At 47.3% G+C, this 19,169-nt stretch overlaps 1 long non-coding RNA gene across 1 annotated transcript in view; it reads right to left on the bottom strand.

The window, feature by feature from the left end:
• Positions 1–1,034: 1,034 nt before the first annotated feature.
• Positions 1,035–19,169, bottom strand: part of LOC119974192 — a 29,465-nt gene continuing 11,330 nt past the window's right edge. The window contains exons 2-3 of the long non-coding RNA XR_005462485.1: positions 3,925–3,990; positions 1,035–1,089 (exon numbers count right to left, since the gene is read on the bottom strand). This is a non-coding gene — a long non-coding RNA (uncharacterized LOC119974192). The remainder of the gene's footprint in view (positions 1,090–3,924; positions 3,991–19,169) is intronic.

Below are 19,169 nucleotides of genomic sequence, written 5' to 3'. Positions count from 1 at the left end.
ACAGAATTAGTAATACATTACGTTGAAATTCCCTTGTTCGCCTCTAAAATCTTCTTGATTGCCAACGGTCTTGTTTACAATTTAATGCGATGGTTTTATTACGGCCTTTGTGTTCATTCTTGCATTTATCCAATGGTGTCCTTGTGACTTTTGATGATGCAGTTTGAATGCTGGATTCTAGCTTGCAGCACTGACCAAAACGTCGCATCTCTCACACAATTGAGTGATTTGGTGATACAGAACAGATTTCTGCACGGAGCTTTTGAATTTTCGGAAATTGTTTTTCATGATATTTCTGAAATAATTGATCCCTTTTTCTCTTAACACACGCTGCTTTCTCTTTTCCTTGGAATGGCAGATGAATGGGTCACTCACAACTATCCCGGTATGGCCTTGCAATTAACTGCTGCTGAAATGAAAGGTCAAATGACTGCTTACTGTTGCCTTGACAGAAACCAGTTTTCTACTGTCACACACAAACTTCAGTCATCCAGCTGCTCTTTCGACTGTGATCCTTCACTCCCTACTTTAAAATGTTGCTTTTTTAAGTATTGTCTGTTCTGTCTGCATCAGCTCCATTGCATTGTACATTCACACACAACTGATAGTGGGAACAACCTCCTTGAGGGTTCCAGCAGTGCTATTCTCCAAATCCAGTTGCTGAAGGGAGGTGGGAAACAGTTGCAACCAGCAATTTGAGTTCTTGTGCCTCTCCAATTTTCATCGCTCCATCATTGGCAGCTGTGCATTCAGCTTCCTCAGCCTTAGGATCATCTCCCTAAATCTGACTGCCTCTCGATCTCTTTGCCCTCTTTTAAGACGTTGCTTAAAACCTCCCTCTTTGACCGAGTTTTGGTCGCTATCCTAATATACCTTTATGCGGCTTGCTGTTGGGATTTTGTTTGATTTTGAAACTGTGAAGTGCCTGGGAGCATTTTTACAACCTTAACAATGCTTTGTCAAGGCAAGTTTTTATTGTTGAGTAGAACCTGCTTTCCAAATGTTCTTTATTCTCGTAAGAACGACCCACTTTCACCCCTCTTCCTACGGCTCCAAATCCCACAGATTGGCATGAGTAGAAAGACAATCCTAAGGGAGAGCCACAAAGGGGAAGGCATCAAGTGATTTGAATTTTTAATCCATGAGTATTCCCCCTCTCGCTGTACAAAAATCCTTTTTAAGGCTTCTATGTTAAGCTTTTTTTGAGGACACAGCAGCAGCCCTTAAGGGCCACTTGTTAGGCTGCTTATGGCGGGTATCAGTGGACAGCTCATACATGGCACACATTTCCTGGGGCTTAGGGCTCATTTGTAACATCCAGATAGCCCATTTCAATGTCACACACTTATAAACCCTGCCAGCCTCACACCAACCTTTCACTGCCTCCACATAGCTACAGCTATTCAGCTATAGCTGGCTTCACCCAAACGCAGCATCACAAAATTACTGACATTCGGCCCGCTATCTTGCAGGATAGTGTGGTGTATAATCAAAGGGAGCAAAGCAGTTCAGGAAGGGGACAAGGACATGACCGGTCCTCTGTGGAGGAGATGGCTCGCAGCATCCTGCAGCCGGCGACAACAGAGTCCATGGTATCGATCGTCACTGAGAACATTGAAGATGATTGCTGACAAGAGAGACAAATTGCTGAAGCATTTCATCTGTCACTCATCAGGACAAAGGAAAAAAATGCCAAATTTCAAATGGTCACAACAATTTACACTATACCAGGAAAGAGTGCGGATTGCAGCAAGACAACCCTGATTGGCTGAGATGCAGTCAATTTCAATTTTGAATTACCCGGAAGCTTGGGGAGCCTACAATCCCTTGATGTTTTCTCCAATGCAATACCTTGGCCAAGCAGAGTCAGCTTGCCAACCAATCAACATCCTTTTCTCCTATGGAATAAATTGTTGCGATCTGAAATTTGGCAATCCTACATTTGTCCTGATCAATGGAAAACAAAAAGCTTTGGCAGCATGTCTCCTTATTCAGCAATACTGTGCATGATGGTATGTCCCTGCCTTTCATCCCTTCTCAACTCCTAGCTCACTCTCATCCTGCTCTCTGGCTTGATAGACAACCTGCTAATGGGATGACCATCATCCTGTTGCTTCACATCCCTCCGTCCAGTTCCCTCACGCCAATCTTCCCTTTCTTATTTTTCTGTGGAAGGATCATTTAGATCCGAAATGTTAATTCTGGATCTCTCCACAGATGCTGCCAAACCAGTTGGGATTATCAGCATTTTTAATTTTTATTCCCCTTTTCATTTCCTGTTTTCGGGCACCCAAGAACTGCCACCTGCCCAGCCACAGCAGCAAGGAAGAAGAGAGAGACCAACAGCACAGAACTAATGAAGCGGGTCCATCATTCAGATACTGGCACTGCATGCACCTCGGAAGTTAGTATACAGCAAGAATCACCACATAGTAAGTCATGAGTGGGCTGCAGCCAGGTCAGGAATAAAGAATGAAATTTTTTTGCTCACCAGAGGATGAGGTCACCCACAAATTCTGGCACAAAGGACTCAGACGAGGACCTCAATGGGGCAGCATATGGGAGATAGCTTACACTGAAATGCTGGAGATATTGGCAAGCTTGACAGACTCCTGTCACCATCAAGAAGATTGGAGGAATCTACATCCAAATTCTGAAATCACACCAGGTGGAAGGGCAGTGTGACATCTGGATAGCACTTCACCTGAGGCTTCTGGAAGAAGTTGGGAAAATCCACGTGGGCACCCAAATGAAGAAAGCTAACTGGACAATAGCACTGGAAACAACACATCCCGGCATAAGGACACTAGGCGTCGGCACAACAGAGATTAAATTCAAGGCCCACATCTTCAGTAATGCAGCACTTCCTCAGTGCCCTATTGAAATATCCGACCGGATCATGGCTGGAATAGTTCTGGGAGGCAAGGAGTGAAAGTGGGTCCTGAGCCCATGTTGGTACAGCATGGATCCCCTGGCGAGATCTTGTCAATGGTGACCAATCCAAGGACACCACTACCCAATTAAAAATGGCGGTCTGCTTCTCAGAGCTGATTGAGCTGGCATGCTTTGCAGTGCCACTGAGAGGGGTAACCACTGCTGAGGCTGCAGAGAGACGAAGAGGATGCCGCTAGCTTGGCAGCCTCCCCACGTGGCTGGGGTGTGACTCGACATCGGTAAAAGGCTAGCACAACAGGAAGTGGCCATTAATTGGCCAATTCATTGAAATAATTAGTTGAACACTCTTGGTGAAGTGTGGCTGATCTTTCTATTGTTGACAGTATCCCGTGGCAGCGGATGACGCGGGACTCTCCTCCTGACGCCTTCCACTGTTATTTTTTATTTATTTATTAAAAAAAAAAATTAGAGTACCCAATTATTTTTCTCTTTCCAATTAAGGGGCAATTTAGCGTGGCCAATCCACCTACCCTGCACATCTTTGGGTTGTGGGGTGAAACCCACGCAGACACAGGGAGAATGTGCAAACTCCACACGGACAGTGACCCAGAGCCAGGATTCGAACCCGGGTCCTCAGCACTGTAGGCAGCAGTGCTAACCACTGTGCCACATGCCGCCCCCTCCACTGTTTTTTTATGAGGTCTTCCTCCTCCCAGCTGGCACTCAGAGGGCTGTTAAAATTCAACACGATGCTCCTAAGGTAGGTTCATGGCTATGGCCTTTTGACTCAGGGGTGAGAGGGTTACTACTGAGCCAAACCAGACACAGTTGGACAATGGCGGGGTTGTCACTCATTGAAAGACACTCAGTACCTGATCGCAGGACTCAGTTTTGGGAGGGGTGGCCCGGGAAAGGGGTGGGGGGGTGGGGGGCAGGGGCTGCTGAGAACCACCCCTGCCCTCGCAGCTGACCTCCCTCCCTCCACCTCTGCAACCCTCACTTGACGATCCCCCACCCACCATCACTCACCTATGGCATGGGTCCTTCGGCGATCTTGGGCCTTGGGTTTGAGAGAGGGCAACACGTTCAAGGACACTAGAAAGGAAAAGGAGATTAGAGACGGGGCAATAAATGTCCAGCTCTCCGTGTGCCGTTTTCATTTTGGAAATTTCTGGGTGCACCTCTCAGAAGCTGATCCAACTGGTGCAGAACCTGACCATTTAGCTCACGGCCTGTTGTGTAACCAAACACTCGGAAGAGAACACGTGAATCGACCCGAGGTTTCTTTCTCTACCTGTGTGTAAATAATTTGCCTATGCTTGGCATCGTGCCCTTGGCATGAAGCTCTGAACCTAGTGTGGAGGGGATTGCAAGGCAGGGTCCCATGTTTCCCAATGGTATTTTCAAAGCCAACTTACTCTCAGGGTATTATCGAAATAAAATGAGTAATCCTGATTCTGTGATGTGACGTTAAGATTTGCCAGCACAAGTCTTGTTAAATTTTCAAAGCGTTGGTTGCCGTTCCTGGCTCTGTCTGAGATTCCATCATACAAAGTAAATCCTAACCACAGGATAATATCCACAGGTGCAAACAGAAATTGTAATTGCATGCAAAGTTTATTCTTGTGCCGAAGGTTGCTTGACTTATTTTTCTAATTAATTCTTTAATGTTAGGTAAGGATAATGTCCATTGCAATATAAATTGCACAGGTAGGAATTTATCTTGCCCTGTAAAATAACAGTTATTGTACTTGACTTGACACATACCATTATAGGGTGAGAGGAGAGCATATTCCATTCTGAATTTTAACTTATCGGATAATTATCACGATAGAGGCACACACATGATCCTAAAACTGCATAAATGCTGTTGGATTCTCCAATAAATACATAGTGAGGGCAGCACGGTGGCGCAGTGGGTTCGCCCTGCAGTCTCACGGCGCCGAGATGCCAGGTTTGATCCCGGCTCTGGGTCACTGTCCGTGTGGAGTTTGCACATTCTCCCCGTGTTTACGTGGGTTTCGCCCCCACAACCCAAAGATGTGCAAGGTAGGTGGATTGGCCATGCTAAACTGCTCCTTAATTAGAGAAAAAAAATGAATTGGGCACTCTAAATTAAAAAATAAAATAAAAAATAAATACCTAGTGGTGTGATATTACCTAGAACATGAATGAAACAAAGGTGGAGCCCAGAGCAGGATCCTATCTCAGGAGCGTTTGAAGATTGTTATGTGGAAATGTAATATCAAAAGTGCACTATCTTTATAAATAAATATTGGCAGAGCAATTATTATGTTTGCCACCTACAGATACAATAATATACATAATGACCCATTATTTCATGAAAACGTCCATTTTGTGCGCGTGATTTATTTGATGATACAAAGCTGTTTCTTCAGAGAGGCGAATCAGATAGGCCCTGAAAATGGGTGCAGGTTTCACTATACATGATTACCTCCACCAACGCCCCCCCCCCCCCCCCCCCCAATCCACAATCCATCCCCAGCCAGTCAATCCAATACACTGCATGTCACACTCCTGCTGTCCACTGATTACAATGAGCATTACCTGCTAGCCCTATTCAAAGCTACCCTGTGCTACTAAGAACTAGCCAGCATCTCTAAAAGGGAATATACGTCCTGGCTGCTGAAGTTTCTGATATCATTCTGAAACACGCTGTGCAATGGAGAACAATGGCCGCTCATGGGAGAGCACCAACATTTTCTAATGTTGTCAGTAGGGGTCTTGATGGGAAGATGTTGAAGGCCAACTCGTGTACGCATGTTTGGGAGAATTTGGTTTGTGCAGAAGCCTTTAGTTGGCAACAGATATGCCACCTACATCTTTGGGTTGTGGGGGTGAGGCCCACACAGACATGGTTGAGAATGTGTAAACTCCACATGGACAGTGACCCGGGGCCGGGATCAAATCTGGGGGGAGAAGATGAAATATGAGTGCAAGCTAGTTAGTAATATAAAAGAAGATAGGAAGAGATTTTTTCAATATATAAAAGGTAAGAGAGAGGCAAAAATTGACATTGAACCACTGGAAAATGTGGCTTGAGAAGTAATAATAGGAAATAAAGAAATGGCAGAGGAACTGAATAGTTACTTTGCATCAATCTTCACGGTGGAAGACACCAGTGGGATGCCAGAGCTCCAGGAGAATCAGGGGGCGGAGGTGAGTGTAGTGGCCATCACTAAGGAGAAGGTTCTGGGGAAACTGAAAGGTCTGAAGGTGGATAAATCACCTGGATCGGATGGACTACACACCAAGGTTCTAAAAGAGATAGCTCAGGAAATTGTGGAGGCATTGGTGATGATCTTTCAGGAATCACTGGAGGTAGGGAGGATCCCAGAGGACTGGAAAGTGGCTAATGTAACACCACTGTTTAAGAAGGGAGGGAGGCAGAAGACGGGAAATTATAGGCTGATTAGCCTGACTTTGGTCATTGGTAAGATTTTAGAGTCCATTATTAAAGATGAGATCGCGGAGTACTTGGAAGTGCATGATAAAATAGGACTGAGTCAGCACGGCTTCATCAACAAGGGGAGATCATGTCTGATAAATCTGTTAGAGTTCTTTGAAGAGGTAACAAAATTAGGCAAAGGAGAACCAGTAGACGTGATTTATTTAGATTTCCAGAAGGCCTTTGTCAAGGTGCCGTATAGGAGACTGTTAAATAAGAGCCTATGGTGTTATGGGTAAGATCATGTCAATGTTCACTTTAATTCAGAAGTAACACACTGGGATGGGTTTTACCAGGCCTCTATGTCCTGCTTGGGAAGCACGGGTCTGTAAAAGGACAAGGGAAGGCAGGGGTTGGAGTATCCAGTGGCTACTCACCGCCATACAAACATATGAAATAGGAGCAGATGTAGGGCATGTGTCCCCTCGAGCCTGCTCTGTCATTTGATAAGATCATGGCTCCTCTGCTTATGTTTCGAATTCCACATTCCCATCTACTCCCTATAACCTCTGATTCCCTTGGCTAACAAGACCATCTGCTTCCATCTTAAAAATATTCAGTGCCCCCCACTTCCACCGCCTTCTGGGGGAGAGAGTTCCAAATTCGCACAATGCTCTGAGAGAATAAATTGCTCTTCATCTCCATTCTAAAAGGTTGACCATCATTTTAATACAGAGGCCATTAATTCTGGGCTCACCCAGAAGAGGAAACATCCTTTCCACTTCCACCTTGTCAAGACCATAGAATCATAGAATTCCTGCAGTGCAGAAGGAAGCCATTCAGCCCATCGAATCCGCACAGACTCACGGAAAGAACACCCCACCTTGGCCCACTTCCCCATAATCGCACCTAACCTTCACATCTTTTGACACTAAGGGGCAATTTAGCATGGCCAATCCAACTAACCTGCACGTCTTTGGACTATGAGAGGAAACTAAAGAACCTGAAGGAAACCCACGCAGACATGGGGAGAAAGTGCAAACTCCACGCAACTGGTCACCCAAGGTCGGAATCGATCCCGGGCCCCTGGTGCTGTGAGGCAGCAGTGCTAACCACTGTGCCACCGGGCAGCCCCTATTCAGGCCTTTCAGGATCTTACACACTTCAATCAAGTCACCCTTCTAAATCCTAATGGAAACAAATCCAGTCTGTCTAACCTTTCCTCATGAGATAATCTAGTAAATCTCCTTTGAACTGCCTCCAATGCATTTGGATCTTTCCCTAAATAAGGAGGTGAAAATTGCACACAATATTCAAGATGTCTGTATAACTGAAGCATAACCAGTGGGCTTCTCCATTGGCAGGATCCTCCGCTTCGCCAGCAGCACACCCACGCACGCGGTTTTCACGACGGTGTGTGATGGCCACAATGGGAAACAGCTGACGGAATGGAGGATCTCGCTGCCGGCAGGAAGGGGGGAGCCCAGCCAGAAAACGAGGCTGGCAGGACAGAGAATCCCTCCCAACAACTTACTTTTATAAAAGCAAAATATTGTGGATGCTGGAATTCTGAAATGAAGCAGAAAATGCTGGAAACGTTCATTGGGTCTGGTAGCATGTGAAGAGAGAAATAGAGGACGTGATTTGACAACCCTGTCGAACTCGACTTGGGGTTGGGAGGAGGTTGTTGAATCTCACCAGAGGCCTCTCGAGATTTAACGGTATCTCATGAGATGTCATGATCTGGATCTTGCCTTCACTGTGCATGTCTATAAATATGCGTTTGTGGGATTCTCCCGATGCTCGAGACCCTAATGTCTAGACCGGACGCTGTCTAGTGCTGGTTTCCACAAGCATGGACCTGTTGTGATGGCACCTGGGGGGTCTTCCAAACCATTAGAGACCCCCGGGTGGTTGGGGATAGGGAAGGGTGGCACCCTGACACACACTCTGGCATCTGGGCACCTTGGCAATGCCAACCTGGCACCCCAGCAGTGCCACCCTGGCATTGCCAGTGTGCCCAGGTGGCACTGCCAGGCTGACAGGCAGTGCTGAGGTGCCATGGCGGCAGTGCCAGGTTGGCAATGCCAGGGATCGGGCCCGGAGGGGGACCTCATCAAGTGGTGCAGGGAGAGGGGGCAGTGAGGGTGTGTTCTTGGGGGCCTACGTAAGGTTGGGGGGAGGGAGCTCAGAAACATGGTAGGGCTGAAAGGGGTGGGGGGGGGGGGGGTTGAAGATCGAGGCAGCCAGACAAAATGGTGTCCAGATCATTGAGGAGTCCTTCTTGCTGGGCTCTCCAGCAGGAAATTATTCCAGGTGCAGCTTTGGCAGAGAGAAACTCCCGAGGCCAAAATAAATGGCCAAGTGACATTGAATAGCGTGGTATTTCTCGGTGCTGTGGCCACAAAGAAACACCCCGCTAAATGCACCCAAAATTTTGTCCAGAGTTTTTGGATTCCAAATGAATTCTGAAGTATCCCCTTAAATGTCTGCCACTTCTTTTCTATTGATATACTCCCTAGCCTGATGTACCAGTTCACTTCAGCCAACTAAACTTTCATGCCTACATAGTTGCCCTTATTTAAGTTTAAACAACTAGTCTTAGACCCATTCTTTTCCTTTTCAAACTGGACATAAAATTCAATCAATTTGTGGTTGCTATTACTTAGGGGTGCCTTCACTCTGAGGTCATGAATTAATCCTATCACAATACAGAATGCCAAACCTAATATAACTTGCTCCTTGGTTGGTTCCAGAATGTGCTGCTCCAAGAAATTGCTTCAGAAACATTCTATGAACCCTCATCCAGGCCACGACTGCCAATCTGATTTTTTCACTTCATATAATTATATGCCACTCCTTAATCACAAGCACCTCATATTTATTCTTGGATACCTTGTTCAACCTTGTGGTTACTGCTTATAGGCCTGTAGACCACCAGCACAAGAGATTTACCTTCCCTAATGTTCCTCATCTCCACCCAAACTGATTCTATGTCCGGCCCTTTGGACCAAGGTCATCGCTAGCGATTGCACCAATGTCATTGACCAACTGTACTCCCCCCCCCCCCCCCATATTTACCTAACTTCCTATTCTTCTTGAATGTCATATGCCCCTCAATGTTCAGGATCCAATCCTTGTCAGCCTGAAACCACATCTTTGTAATGTCTATTAGATCATATTAGTTTCAATGTGCACGATCAATAAATTTATTTTGTTAGGAAAGCTAAGTATATTCAGATATAGAGGACAGAATTCTCCGCAACGGCCGATGGCGCCGTGAAACCCGGAGTGTTTCACGACGGCGTCGGAGGCCGCTCCTCGCCCCCTATCCCCCCCCCCCCCCCCGGGGGCTAGGAGCGGCGTTTCGTGCAACTCGCCCGCCGGGCCTTGACACTGGCGTCAAGGCGGTGCGCCGAGAATGACCCGGCCGGCGGCACCTAATGACGTCAGCCGCGCATGCGCAGGTTGGCCGGCTCCAACCCGCGCATGCGCGGTTGCCGTCTTCCCCTCCGCTGCCCCGCAAGATGTGGCGACTTGATCTTGCGGGGCGGCGGAGGGGAAAGAGTGCGTCTCTCGGGGACGCCGCTCCGACGATCGGTGGGCACCGATTGCGGGCTAGTCCCCTCCCGAGCACGGCCGTGGTGCTCAATCCCCTCTCCGCCCCCCACAGGCCCCAAACTCACCTTTCGCACGCTGTTCACGCCGGCAGTGACCAGGTGTGGTTGCCGCCGGCGTGAACAGGTCGGGAACGGCAGGCCGCTCGGCCCATCCGGGCCGGAGAATCGCGACCCGCGATTCTCGCGATGGGGGGGGGGGGGGGGGAGGGGGTGGTGGGGGGGGGGGGTGTGGTGGGAGAATCGCGGGGGGGGGTGCCAGAGCAGCCCTCCCGCGATTCTCCCACCCAGCCTGGGGAGCGGAGAATCGCGCCCAGAGCCTTTAGTTTTGTCTTCTTGCTATTTTTGTAATATCCAATCTTGACTATTGGTGTATTTTGAGATTTTATTTCTCTGACCCTTCCTGTTATTCTATGACCCTCATTTCCCATATTACGATTCTGGTCTCCTGCTTTGACTCTACCTCTTGATTTGCTACATCTAGCCAACCTTGATCCCTCACCTCCCCCTTCTTTAGGTTAAACCCCTCACTACTCCCCTAGTTATGTGATTCACAAGAACACTCGTCCCAATATGATTCAGGTGTCGACCATCCCAACAATGCAGCCCTCACTTTCCCCAGTACTGATGGCAGTGCCCCCGAACCTAAACCCACTTCTCCACACTGGTCTCTGAGCCACATATTAATTTCTCTAACCTTATTCGCCCTATGCTAATTTGCACAAGGTTTACATAATAATCCAGAGATTACTAACTCCCACATTGCATTGCTGCAACATAACATCTGCCCATCCATTGTTACTTACATTATTTGGTTAACTTAATTTTCGGCGGGAGCAGTGGCCAGGGGTCTGTCGGGAAGGTAAGTTTCCCTCTTTAAGAACTTGCCTTGCCGGAGAAGCGACCTTCAGTTTTTCGGTGGGAGCAGTGGTCAGAGGTCTGTTGGGAAGGTAAGTTTCCCGCTTTAAAAACTTGCCTTTTTGTTTCAGAGCTGCAGGAAACTGGAAGTTGGCCGTGGGGATTTCTGGGAAGGTGTGTAGTACCTGTATATAAGTTGGGCAGTTGCTTAACCCGAGACACTACACTTGTAGTGTTCCCCCACCCTTCCACCTCCTCTAACTTAAGGGGTTGAGTGAATATCAGGTAAGCTCTTCCTTTCTTTTTCTTCTTTTATCTAGAGGGGATGGCAGGGAAGGCAGTGCAATGTTCCTCCTGCAGAATGTTTGAGGTGAGGGATGCCGTTAGTGTCCCTGCTGATTTCATCTGTGGGAAATGCACCCATCTCCAGCTCCTCAGAAACCATGTTAGGGAACTGGAGCTGGAGTTGGATGAACATCGGATCATTCGGGAGGCAGAGGTGGTCATAGATAGAAGCTGCAGGGATGTAGTTACTCCGAAGAATGAAGATAGATGGGTGACAGTGAGAGGGGCTGGGAGGAAGCAGTCAGTACAGGGATCCCCTGTGGTTGTTCCCCTTAGCTTTGGATACTGGTGGGGGGGGGGGGGGGGGAACAGACGTACCAGGAGTAAGCCATGGGGTACAGGTGTCTGGCACAGAATCTGTCCCTGTTGCTCTGAAGGGAAGGGGGGAGAGGAGTAGTGCATTAGTCATTGGAGACTCCATAGTTAGGGGGATAGATAGGAGATTCTGTGGGAACGAGAGAAACTCGCGGTTGGTGTGTTGCCTCCCATGTGCCAGGGTCCGTGATGTCTCGTGTTTTTGGGATCCTTCAGGGGGTGGGGGAGCAGCCCCAAGTCGTGGTCCACATAGGCACCAATGACATAGGTTGGAAAAGGGATAGGGATGTAAGGCAGGAATTCAGGGAGCTAGGGTGCAAAACCTAGAGCTAGAACATATATAGTTATTATCTCTGGGTTGTTACCCGTGCCACGTGCTAGCGAGACGAGGAAAAGGGAGAGAGAGCAGTTGAACACGTGGCTACAGGGATGGTGCAGGAGGGAGGGTTTCAGATACCTGGATAATTGGGGCTCATTCTGGGGTAGGTGGGACCTCTATAAACGGGATGGTCTACACCTGGACCAGAGGGGTACCAATATCCTGGGGGAGAAAATTTGCTAATGCTCTTCGGGAGGGTTTAAACTAATTCAGCAGGGTGTTGGGAACCTGAATTGTAGCTCCAGTATACAGGAGGTTGAGAGTAGTGAGGTCATGAGTAAGGTTTCAAGGTTGCAGGAGTGTACCGACAGGCAGGAAGGTGGTTTAAAGCGTGTTTACTTCAATCCGAAATAAGGTGGGTGAATTGCAGCATAAGTTGGTACCTGGGACTTCGATGTTGTGGCCATTTCGGAGACATGGCTTGAGCAGGGACAGGAATGGTTGTTGCAGGTTCCAAAGTTTATATATTTCAGTAAGCTCAGGGAAGGTGGAGAAAGAGGGGGAGGGGTGGCATTGTTAGTCAAGGACAGTATTACGGTAGCAGAAAGGACGTTTCATGAGGACTCGTCTAATGAGGTAGTATGGGCTGAGGTTAGAAGCAGGAAAGGAGAGGTCACCCTGTTGGGAGTTTTCTATAGGCCTCTGAAAAGTTCCAGAGATGTAGCGGAATGGATTGCAAATATGATTCTGGATAGGAGCGAAAGTAACAAGGTAGTTGTTATGGGGGACTTTAGCTTTCCAAATATTGACTGGAAACGCTATAGATCAAGTACTTTAGATGGGTCCGTTTTTGTCCAATGTGTGCAGGAGGGTTTTCTCACACAGTATGTAGATAGGTCAACAAGAGGCGAGGCCACATTGGATTTGGTACTGGGTAATGAACCAGGACAGGTGCTAGATTTGGAGGTAGGTGAGCACTTTGATGATAGTGATCACAATCCAGTTAAGTTTATTTTAGCGATGGAAAGGGATAGGTATATACCGCAGGGCAAGAGTTATAGCTGGGGGAAAGGCAATTATGATGCGATGAGGCAGGACTTGGGATGCATAGGACGGGGAAGGAAACTGCAGGGGATGGGCACAATTGAACTGTGGAGCTCGTTCAAGGAACAGCTACTGCGTGTCCTTGATAAGTAATTAATTGTCAGACAGGGAGGAAGTGGTTGAGCAAGGGAATCATGGTTTACTAAAGTATTGAATCACTTGTCAAGGGGAAGAAGGAGAAGATGAGAAGATGAGACGTCAAGGTTCAGTTAGGGGCGCTCGAGAGTTACAAGTTAGCTAGGAAGGAAATAAAGAGAGAGCTAAGAATTGCCAGGAGAGGACATGAGAAGTCTTTGGCAGGTAGGATCAAGGATAACCCTAAAGCTTTCTATGGGTATGTCAGGAATAAAAGAATGACTAGGGTAAGAGTAGGGCCAATCAAGGACAGTAGTGGGAAGTTGTGCATGGAGTCCGAGGAGATAGGAGAGGTGCTAAATGAATATTTTTCATCAGTATTCGAGCAGGAAAAAGTCAATGTTGTCAAGGAGAATACTGAGATACAGGCTACTAGACTAGAAGGGCTTGAGGTTCATAAGGAGGATGTGTTAGCAATTCTGGAAAGTCTGAAAATAGATAGGTCCCCTGGGCCGGATGGGATTTATCATAGGATTCTCTGGGAAGCCAGGGAGGAGATTGCTGAGCCTTTGGCTTTGATCTTTATGGCATCATTGTCTACAGGAATAGTACCAGAAGACTGGAGGATAGCAAATGTTGTCCCCTTGTTCAAGAAGGGGAGCAGAGACAATCCCAGTAACTATAGACCAGTGAGCCTTACTTCTGTTGTGGGCAAAGTCTTGGAAAGGTTTAGAAGAGATGGGATGTATAATCATCTGGAAAGGAATAATTTGATTAGGGATAGTCAACAGTTTTGTGAAGGGTAGGTCGTGCCTCACAAACCTTATTGAGTTCTTTGTGAAGGTGACCAAACAGGTGGACGAGGGTAAAGTAGTTGATGTGGTGTATATGCATTTCAGTAAAGCATTTGATAAGGTTGCCCACGGTAGGCTAGTTCAGAAAATACAGAGGCATGGGATTCAGGGTGATTTAGCAGTTTGGATCAGAAATTGGCTAGCTGTAAGAAGATGAAGGTGGTGGTTGATGGGAAATGTTCAGGCTGGGGTTCTGTTATTAGTGGTGTACCACAAGGAAATGTTTTGGGGCCGCTGATGTTTGTCATTTTTATAAATGACCTGGAGGAGGGCGTAGAAGGATGGGTGAGTAAATTTGCAGATGACACTAAAGTCGGTGGAGTTGTGGACAGTGTGGAAGGATGTTGCAGGTTACAGAGGGACATAGATAAGCTGCAGAGCTGGGCTGACAGGTGGCAAATGGAGTTTAATGCAGAAAAGTGTGAGGTGATTCATTTTGGAAGGAGTAACAGGAAGGCAGAGTACTGGGCTACGGTGTGTTAGCTTTTATTGGTAGAGGGATTGAGTTTCAGAGCCATGAGGTCATGTTGTAGCTGTACAAAACTCTGGTGCGGCATGCAGTTCTGGTCGCCGCATTATAGGAAGGATGTGGAAGCATTGGAAAGGGTGCAGAGGAGATTTACCAGGATGTTGCCTAGTATGGAGGGAGGATCTTATGAGGAAAGGCCGAGGGACGTAAGGCTGTTTTCGGTAGAGAGAAGAAGGTTAAGAGGTGAATTAATTGAGGCATACAAAATGATCAGAGGATTAGATGGGGTGGGCAGTGAGAGCCTTTTTCCTCGGATGGTGATGGCTAGCATGAGGGGACATAGCTTTAATTTGAGGGGAGATAGATATAGGACAGATGTCAGAGGTAGGTCCTTTACTCAAAGAGTAGTAAGGGCGTGGAATGCCCTGCCTGCAACAGTAGTGGACTCGCCAATATTAAGGGCATTTAAATGGTCATTAGATAAACATATGGATGATAAGGGGATAGTGTAGATGGGCTTTAGAGTGGTTTCACAGGTCGGCGCAACATCGAGGGCCGAAGGGCCTGTGCTGCGCTGTAATGTTCTATATTCTATGTTCTAATGCTCACTCAATTAATTTAGAATAATTCCTATGTATACCAGACCTCTTTCCACTGTGCTCCGAATTCACAAGTAAACCTAATTTGCTCTGCACTTGGTCTCTATCTCACTCCGGCTAGCCACATGTATCCTTGCATGCTCCGTAGTGATCGCTATGCCATTTTCCCAGTGAAAGGGAAGGTGGAGGGCAGTTCTCTCATCCAGAGGCCAATTGAGTTGCTTGAGTGGCCAATTAAGGGCTACTTCCCACCATTGCTGGCATCTCACCAGCGGCAAGTGGGCTGTGCAATTTGTAGGGATACCACCATGTGAACTGTGGCAACCTTATAGTGGACCTAGAGTCGTATCCTCCAGTCAGGCACTCCCCTGTCCCTCCATCTCCTCAAATGTCCCAGTTGTAAAGGCTGCCCCCAAAGAAACAACTTTGCCCACCCTCATCAACTGCGTTCATTCCACACACCCCTCAACCCCATTGCTACTTGACTGGGATGACGGCATCTTTTCATGGTGTCCTGCTTGTCCAGCTAAATTCCCCGCAGTGGGCACCACTCCCAATGGCACAGTCTCTAGCCCTCTGATTGGCTGGTAGCTCCGAGAGGCAGGCAGCCATCCTTGATGGAGACGGCAGCTTCATCGACAATAAATTAGCTGCCTGACTGATACCCCTCCCCACCCACTGGTAAAATTTGGCTTTGCGTCTGCGTGGGGCTGAAAGGAGGTCATACTCAACCTTTGGGCCTACTATCAGGACTCCCATCGTGAGAATAAAATTCTGGTCAGAGTGTTCAGTACAGTCTGGTGCTCTATCGGTGCAAGTATTAATGATTCCTTTATTTACTCTTTAACCTTCTTGCTGCTTTCGGACAAAACCCTTGAGCACACAAGTTACATTCTCCCATGAAAGCATGATCGGAGATAATGCATGAACCTTTGCTCACAGAAGCATTGTTTCCCTGTGATGTAACAGTTGCTGGCTATTTGGCCAGTTTAAACCTCTGCCTTAATCTTGTGCAAACATTACAAATGACTTATTTGTAGAGCACAATTCAAATAAGCACTTGTTTGATGGCTGGGGGGAACATTCCTGCAAGGTTGCACATGGCCAGCTTTGGAAAGAGATATATCTCCCTGGATTCTCACACACCATCGTCCCATGCCAGTTAAGAATAATTCAATGAGACTGCTTCACTGTGGTGGGCAGGAAAATATTTGTTCAGTATTAGTGCTTGACCGGCTAATTGGGCTCATTGTCCAAATAGACAAAACAAATGTTTTCAATGGCAAACCTCTCCACGGTTTCCCTGATGTTGATGCTGCAGTTTTTCTGTCATATAAACATTTGATGACACTCATATTTATTGATAATTCTTTTGGCACATGACTTGCCATAACTGGTACTATAAAATACACATTATAATTTATATTTGTACAGTATGAAATTGGCTCATGCTTCTGAAAATGTTATTAAACAAAGAACAAAGAAAATTACAACACAGGAACAGGCCCTTCGGCCCTCCCAGCCTGCGCCGATCCAGATCCTTTATCTAAACCTGCTGCCTATTTTCCAAGGTCTACTTCTCTCTGTTCCCCACCCGTTCATATATCTGTCCAGATACATCTTAAATGATGCTATCATTCCCGCCTCTACCACCTCCGCTGGCAAAGCATGTACGTGATCTATCTGGTCGCTGGGCTGTAGTTACTGCAACTGGATTACAAGACAAGAAGCCAATCCAGCTCCTGTTGGACTTTCAGGTCTCCCCACCTGTTAAGACTTTGCTGTTAAAAGTAGTAAGTTATTTTGACTGGTTTTCATGAATACTTGTTTATTATGTTGTTGAATGCTGCAGAAGATCACAGATATACGTCAGTCTGGATGAGATTGAAACTTGGGTAGCACGGTGGCGCAGTGGTTAGCACTGCTGCCTCAGCGCGCCAAGGTCCCAGGTTCGATCCCAGCTCTGGGTCACAGGCCGTATGGAGTTTGCACATTCTCCCCGTGTCGGCAGGGGTTTCCACCGGGTGCTCCGGTTTCATCCCACAGTCCAAAGATGTGCCGGTTAGGAGGATTGGCCATGCTAAATTGCCCTTAGTGTCCAAAAAGGTTGGATGGGGTTACTGGGTTGCGGGGACGGGGTGGAGGCATGGGCTTGGGTGGTGTGCTCTTTCCAAGGGCTGGTGCTGACTTGATGGGCCGAATGGTCTCCTTCTGCACTGTAAATTCTATGATCTTAGCCAAAAGGGTGTTTGCCCCTCTCCTCTTGTTTGACTCCAACTCCCTACCGTTGTCACTCCTCTGGAGATGGCGGTGGCCTCTGCTGTCATTCTGGACTGGAACAATGGTAGTCCTTGCCTTACAAAGTGGGTAATGGTTGTGATAACACTTTATCGTCAGATGTGGCCGTGACAGCTATGAGAGTGCAATAGCATTCTTCCCAACAATGCCAATTGCTGATTGTCACAAAGATATCACTGCACTTTACTCTCCTTCTAAACTAGTCAAATTAAGATAAATGCATATCTCGCTGAACATACAATTCCAAATGACCAACTTCCTAATCACTCCCATCATTCCTGATTGAGGCTTGAGGCTAAATTCAAGTTCTTGTTCCATGCATTTATTTCAAAATCTTCCAAAGCACAGAGCAACATTTCCTTTTTATACTTGTTTTATGAAGCTGTGTCCTTAAGCGGATGTCTTAAGATATTTGAATTTGTTTCTTCATCTTTTCTGATTCTAAATGAAAGAACATATTTGAGTCGCTTTAAGCCCTGCACTTGGTGCCAATTTGATGGAGGGATCGGGGTTAAGGTGGTAGGGTTTTTTGCGCTATGTTCCTGACATGTTCCCACTCCTTCTTATTAACTTGCCCGTAGGCATTGGTTAGCTCAGTTGGCTTGACAGCTAGTTTGTGATGTGGAGTAACATAAACAGTGTGGGTTCAATCCCCTTACCAATTGAGATTATTCATTAAGGCCCTGCCTTCTCAACCTTCCCCCTTGAATGAGGTATGGTGACCCTCAGGTTAAATCACTGCCAGTCAGCTCTCCCCCTCAAAGGGGACAGTTGCCTATGGTCATTGGGAACTATGCCGACTTTCACTACACTTGGTACAGCCTCCATTTAGGGGGGCAGTTTCATAGAGTCCCTACAGCACAGAAGGAATCCATTCGGCCCATCGAGTCTGCGCCAACCCTCTGAAAGAGAACCCCAACCAGGCCCACTTCCTCCACCCTATCCCTGTAATGCCAATAAACCTACACATCTTTGAACACTAAGGGACAATTTTAGCATGGTCAATCCACCTAACCTGCACATTGGGATTTTGGGAGGAAACCGGAGCACCTGGAGAAAACCCATACAGACACAGGGACAACGTCCAAACTACACATAGTCACCCAAGGCTGGATTTGAACCCAGGTCCCCGGTGCTCTGAGGCAGCAGTACTAACCACTGTTCCACATGCCACCCCACCTTGAGCTCAGTTGGCTGGACAGCTGGTTTGTGAATCAGAGCGAGGTCAGCAGCATGGGTTCCATTCCTGTACCGGTTGAGGTTCTTCATGAAGGCCCCGTCTTCTCAACCTTGCCCCTCGCCTGCGATGTGGTGATTCTCAGGTTAAATCATTACCAGACAATTCTCCCCCTCAAAGGGGAAAGCAGCCTATGGTTAGCTAGGACCACGGTGACTTTACTTACTTATGAACTTGTCTGAAATTAGATCAGGGAAGTTTCTCCATCCCAGAGGAGCACAGACCTAAGAAGCCATTGGGATGTACGCACCATTTTAACTGAAGAGTTAGCGGGGCCTAGATATTCAATTGCAATAGAATAGACATATAAGGGCGGGGGAGCAACATGCACATGCCCGCTACAGTTGTGTCAGGAAGTAGAGAATGGTTTACAATGATGATTTTCATCACTCAGGTTTACAACCGATGCTACCCATGCTATTGGTTGGCTGCCCACATGTTTATGGGGAGGTGGTCAAATAGTGGGACTCTTGGCACCACTGAAAGGCCTCCGACACTTCTCAAAGGGAAGGTGTACACCGACTGCAGAACGAAGGAGAAACAGGAGGAGACAACTCTCTGCAGCAAACACCGCTGGCACCAAGGGTCTTTGCAGTGGTCAGGAGGAGGGAGATTATTGTCCCCTCAGGGCATGGGAAACCCTCCCAGAAACAACTCTATGATCAATAGGAAAGGAATTCCAGGGACTTGAAGTGCTGGGTGCACTGGGAAGCCTACCTGTCAGCTTGCACACCATGTTGAAAACCATAGATGTGCCAGTTCCAATTTGCGTCAA

The sequence above is a fragment of the Scyliorhinus canicula genome, chromosome 1 (genome assembly GCF_902713615.1).
Source record: "Scyliorhinus canicula chromosome 1, sScyCan1.1, whole genome shotgun sequence".
Taxonomy (NCBI): domain Eukaryota; kingdom Metazoa; phylum Chordata; class Chondrichthyes; order Carcharhiniformes; family Scyliorhinidae; genus Scyliorhinus; species Scyliorhinus canicula.
The sequence above is the reverse complement of the archived record's forward strand: the minus strand, read 5'-3'. Positions and strand labels throughout refer to the sequence as shown.